The sequence below is a fragment of the Mobula hypostoma genome, chromosome 8, assembly GCF_963921235.1.
Source record: "Mobula hypostoma chromosome 8, sMobHyp1.1, whole genome shotgun sequence".
Lineage (NCBI taxonomy): Eukaryota > Metazoa > Chordata > Chondrichthyes > Myliobatiformes > Myliobatidae > Mobula > Mobula hypostoma.
In genome coordinates, this window is record NC_086104.1 from 92822732 (window position 1) to 92828731 (window position 6000).

At 44.5% G+C, this 6000-nt stretch overlaps 1 protein-coding gene across 2 annotated transcripts in view; it reads right to left on the minus strand.

The window, feature by feature from the left end:
- Positions 1-5380, minus strand: part of ninl (ninein-like) — a 114307-nt gene extending 108927 nt beyond the window's left edge. For both annotated transcript variants that reach the window (XM_063056336.1, XM_063056335.1), the window contains exon 1: positions 5233-5380. The gene's annotated coding sequence lies outside the window, so the exon portion shown is untranslated. The remainder of the gene's footprint in view (positions 1-5232) is intronic.
- Between the last annotated feature and the right edge of the window lie 620 nt (positions 5381-6000).

A 6000-nucleotide genomic window follows, 5' to 3' on the forward strand; every position in this document is an offset into this window, starting at 1 on the left:
GGAGTTGAGGAAAAACTTTTCACACAGAGGGTTGTGGATCTGTGGAATGCTCTGCCTCAGAAGGCAGTGGAGGCCAATTCTCTGGATTCTTTCAAGAAAGAGTTAGATAGAGCTCTTAAAGATAGCGGAGTGAAGGGATATGGGGAGAAGGTAGGAAAAGGGTACTGATTGTGGATGATCAGCCATGATCACAGTGAATGGTGGTGCTGGCTCAAAGGGCTGAATGGCCTACTCCTGCACCTATTGTCTACTTCTGACACCTCCCCTACAATTTCCTCCCCACACAGATATCCCCTGGTATTGAGAGCTGTTCAAGAGGCAGACCCAATGAAAGGCAAAATACATGCAGAAAGCAACACACACAGACTGCAAATCTAGTTTCACTGGTGAAAATGCAAAATAACATCAGTATTAGCATGTGCTGAAAATGTGGTGTAGTAGATGGCAGTTCGCTTAAGGTACAGGTTTACAATCCATTTCTAAAAACATCAGTGTATACTGTATCTGTGTTGGTCTTAGCAGGTCAGGCAGTATCTGTGGAGAGGAATAATTAGACGTCATTTCATGCCAAGACTCTTCATCAGTGCTTAAGTTTGTCCAGCATTTTGTGTGGGTCATTCTGGATTTCCAACATCTGCAGAATCTCGTGTCTGCGTCAGTCTTGCCTGGAAGCTATGCAGCTCTCTCACTGGTTTCTGAATCTCTGTTAAGTTTTAACTTTAGGGAAGAATCAAGTAAATTGAAGATTACTGGTGGTTTTTACAGAGAGAGGTTCCTTTTACACAGCGAGTGGTGGGTGTGTGGAATGCATAGCCGGGCTGGTGGTAGGGACACGCAAGAGATTCTTAGATAGGAACATGGATGATAGAAAAATGGAGGGTTATGTTGGAGGGAAGGGTTATACTGATCTTAGACAGATACAGTAGGTTAAAATTCAGCACAACATCGTGGGCCAGAGGGACTGGCACTATCCTGCAATGTTCTGTTTTAATTGAATTCTCTCCTTTTCTCTGACAAAAAATGACCGATATCATTAAAGAAAAGGACTTGGGTGCTCCAAGGCTGCATAAGCAAGACACACATTCTGGACGCGGGTTTAATTATTGCCTGTGGGACAAGTTTCCTGCTGCATTTTCTACATTCCAACAGTGAGTACAACTGAAAGCCGCCTCATGGCTGAGATACTGCGGGGCAGGGGAAGGCATCAGAGAACTGGGAGTATTTCCTCTCCTTTGGCTTTGAGTGAAGTGTTTTTAGACATAATCTGTGCAGCTGCTTCACAGGAACTGACAGCTCTGTTTTTAGTTTGCCACTGCGCCACACTTCTTGTGTCAATCAATACTTTTAATCTTTGCCTGTGCGTCAGGCAACTTTCCCCCTTTCCATAGCCTCTGCCTGACATCTGCTATCGCTGGCTGAGAGCACCAATCCATTCTGCTTTCTTGACAAATGATTGTCAAAACCAGCATAGCCAGAGAGACCCAAGTCCATCCTTGAACAATATTCTCATACTTGCCTCAGATGTGGGGAGCATAACACAGTAATCATGAGCACAAGAGATTCTGCAGATGCTGGAAATCCAGAATAACACACACACACACACAGTGCCAGAGGAACTCAGTAGGTCAGGCAGCCTGTATGGAAAGGAATAAACAGCTGACATTTCAGGCCAAGACCCTTCATCAGGACAGTAATCATGAGCATGATTTTAGGTTAAATTCTTACACTACGGTGACCTGTTCGGGCTGACCGGAAGTGCACTGAGAGCGGTAAGCGTAAAGGAGTTGGGGGCTTGCTGTTCTGGTTAACAACGGATGGTGCAATCCTGGTCATATTACGATCGAGGAACGTGCTTGTAGACCGGATATTGAACTTTTTGCTGTTGGACTCCGGCCGTATTCCACCGAGATACAACACTGGGCGTCAAGGGAGGTTGTTCCTGCCTGTGGCCATCGAACTTTGCAGCTCCTCCCGTGGAGGGTCAGACACCCTGAGCCAATAGGCTGGTCCTGGACTTATTTCCATCTGGCATAGTTTACATTTTGTTGTTTGATCGTTTGTGGGTTTTGAATTGCTATATTTATGCTCTATTCTTGGTTGGTGCAGCTGTAACGAAACCCAATTTCCCTCGGGATCAATAAAGTATGTCTATCTATCTACCTACCTGCAATCACTCAGGTCGAGTATGAGGTTCTCCTAAGGGGCTGTCTATTGGCAAATCCAGGATCCATAGTGTGGACAAGAGTGGGTGGTTGTGGTTCGTGGTGGGGCCTTTTAATTGTTCAGACTCTCCCTTCATAGCTGCCGCTCCTTCCCCGAGGCACCGCGAAGGCCGCTCTCAGATAGCTCAGCTCCTTCTTGAACAGATTTCCTTCAGGAAATTGAGTGCTGTGCCTTCCCAGTTTTCAGCCACAATGCTGAGTTTCTTCAGGCTGATTCTGAAGTTATCTCTGAAGTGTTTCCTTTGCCTACCAAGGGCTCCCTGACCTTCCTTCAACTGGGAGTAAAGCATCCGTTTGGGGAGATGCGAGTTAGGATTCCGGATCGCATGACCAATTGGTGTTAGTATGACTTCATCTTAATCACAAAACGTAGTACATCTTAGGTCAACGTTATCTGGGCTTGGTTACATCAGATAACTAAGCACAGGAAGGAACAATAACATCTTTCGGCTACACAGGATCTCGTGTAATATTATTGCCTGCCGCACGACTCCAGTGACCTGGACTGCGTCTGTGCTGTCTTCAGGCATGTCTGTGTGGGAGTTTGAACTTCTATCCCCTCTGGCTGCAAGGGTTTCCCCAGGACGCTCCCGTTTCTTCCCACATCCCTTAGACATGCTGCCTGTGGGTTAAGCGTCCACCGTAAAATATCCCTCGGGGGCAGTAGGCAACAGAAGAATCGGGAAAGTTAAAAGGAACCGGAGAGGAGTTGGATCGAGGGGATTGTTCTGAAGCCAAGCACAGATCCCTGGGCTGACTCACCTCCTCCTAAGTTGCAAAGAAGCTGCCGGCATGCCAAAACAAAAAGGAGACATTAAAACAAGCCACAGGAGGCATTGTCACAGATGCAACTGAAGGAGTATCTCAAATGAGGGTTGCAAGGTTTAACAGAAAGGATTCCAATGCTGTAAAAGGCAAAAATACCAACGATGAGTGGGGGGATGGGGGCACAAAATATGTCATTCAGGACTAAAGTCAGTTGTATATCTGCCAGAGATAAGAACTGACCACAGTCAAGACTGCTGAGCGGATGGAACTTAAGGAGGAGACTTCTACACATTGAATAAATTCAAGTTTAATTCCATATTTCTGATGCCAATCAGAAACACTGTAGTCCCATTTATTCTTCATTGACATTATGAAACAATACAAAATACAAAGAACTAGCTGAGTATCTTTCAGCTTGCTATTTGTCAACTAACAATATGGTAACTACATGCTGTTACACCGGCAAGTCCGTCTAGTCATTATATTAGGACGACAAAAAAAAAACATTTTATTAATAACCCCGTTTGCAAATAATCGACCAGTTCTTGTGTAGTTTCTGAAATTTCCAAAGAATCTTCGGTCTTGTGCCAAGATTCGCCGTTATTATCCAGGTCTTTGTATGATATTTTTGCCTGAGGTTTTATTTTCTGTAAAAGAAACATGCAGAGCCTTGTACATTCTTGCCAGCATTACTACTGATTGTGATTAGGAAGTCAAAGCCAGCAGATAGAGTTGTGGACGTTTCTTAATATATATATACTTAGATCAAGATATCCTACATGTTGTTCGTACACTCAGACGAGCCCGATACACACAGAGGACACCGAAATAGGAAAAATAAGAGTATTTTTTTAAAAAATTGATTCAGAAAAATATATAGTCAAAATTAATCACGACCTCAGGAGAGTGGTGTACTTTACGCACAGTGAATGCAAACTTCATTCAAACTTCATTTTAAAAAAAGCCACTGACAAGTAAGAGAAACGTAATTTGTGGCATGCCGGGCGGGAGATCGTAAATTTTACTAGCATTTCAGCACAGCAATGCTTGTGCACTGTGTAACGAGAACTATTTTTGCAAGACTTGACAACTTCGAGATACAGCGCACTTATTACCTTCAGATCTATAGAGAGTTGCTGGGATCACAAGCACAAACGGCGTTGCAAGCACACGGGTTGATGATGACACGTTTCTCCCTAAATGTATTAGTAGTTTCCCCTTGCCTCGAAATACTTGCGGCATTTAGCAGAAATGCCAACTATTCCAGTAGCAGGAGCAGGAGACAAATTATTCTCAAGAGACTAATTTGAAAAAACTAAGTATATTTATACTCCCGCGTGTGATTAAACGTTATGTAGTTTCAAGGCGCATTCCGAAGTTACAGTAATAGTTCAGGAACACATCAAATAGCGCTTTTAATCTCACACAAATTACTGGGGTCCGGAGGACAACGGGGATGGCTACGTTACTCTTCGTTGAAAATAGACGGATGCGTTGGGATGGCAGAGATGAGAGATCTGTTTATTATTGGGATTTCCCAACCTATATCGTCGCGGCCCTTGCGCGGTAGCCGTTTAACTGCACTGCCCGACAGTGAAAAAGTTCATCGTTTTCTTCCATCTCGAGGTGGTAATAGAAAGCACAGATAAAAATAAATGCCTGCCGCCACAGAGAAAGTGCCGTGCATTAAACAAATGGAGTGCAAGGGCCTCAACGAGGTAGATTCATGATCAAAACTGTCTCTTGTGGGCGGCTGCGAAGCACTAGGAAAACTGGCCCAATAGCCTACCGAGAGTTTAGCTTAGAACAAGTCCCATCAACCCCGTCTCCTTCTTGACCGGATCCCTGACTCATCCCAACAAACCCAAGCGCCACAACCCACAACGCGTTCCGCAGACGGATCAATACGGCACGGCATTGCCCGCCATTAGAACCCCATTGAAGGGAAAGACGCAGGGGGATCGGTGAGGTACGTCTACCTTCAAAATATAAAGCCCAGCTGGAACAGGAAAAAAATGTACTTTTCAAAAAGTCCAAGATTTAGAACCCAAATCTCATGCAAGACAATGAGCACTAAAAACCTCTTTAAGTCACTTCTTTTATGGCAGCGTGGACAACGCTTCACCATGGGAACCAAACCGACTCTCTCCGAGTAGAGTCGGGCAATTAATTTTTTAAAGTGCACGCGGAAGCAGAATTAAATTCAAACTTTTTTTAAAAAGTATGATTAAATTTAAATTACCTTTCTCCCACTTCACCGTCGCTCTTTCATGTCTCCCGACTCGGTTGCATGCGGGCTTTCTCCGCGCACCGCTTTGTTACAATGTAGCGGCTGAGCGGGGCGCTTCACCATTCAATCAAACCGAGGTTGTTACCTCTGAACTCCCAGCAAGTCGAAACCACCTCGCTGGTCTTCCCACCGGCTTCTCCTCCTCCACCACCGCAGAAACCAGACGTGTCCCCTACAGCCATCCTCCTCAAACTATCCGTTCTTGATTGCAGCCCCTGCTGGCGCGGAGGAACAATTCTTGTCAATGTCTTGATACTTAACGTGAGTATGTAACTATGGTTTTCAATATTTGGCATTAGCTTTCATGAATGAGTGGAGTGCAATTATTTTCATTCAATTGAGACATTAAATTAGGGCCCTATCCGCTGCTATAATGATATTAATGTAAATTAATTTACATGTGAAATTGTTAATTTACACTCAACTTCGACTGTCTCTGATAGTCAGAAACTTATAGGAACAGAGACAAAGGGCTTTGACAATAAGAACTGTCCAAAAGCCGCTAGGGCTATTCAGAACAGGCATCGGGATGCAGTTCCTGAGGCCTTGTCTATGCTCATAGGCTTGTCCACAATGGCTAGACCATAAGACATAGGAGCATAATGCCTAGACCATAGGACTTAAAAACAGAATTAGGCTATTCAGGCCATTGAGCCTGCCCCGCCATTCCATCATGGTTGATTTATTATATATCTCAACCCCACTGTCCTGTCTTCTCCT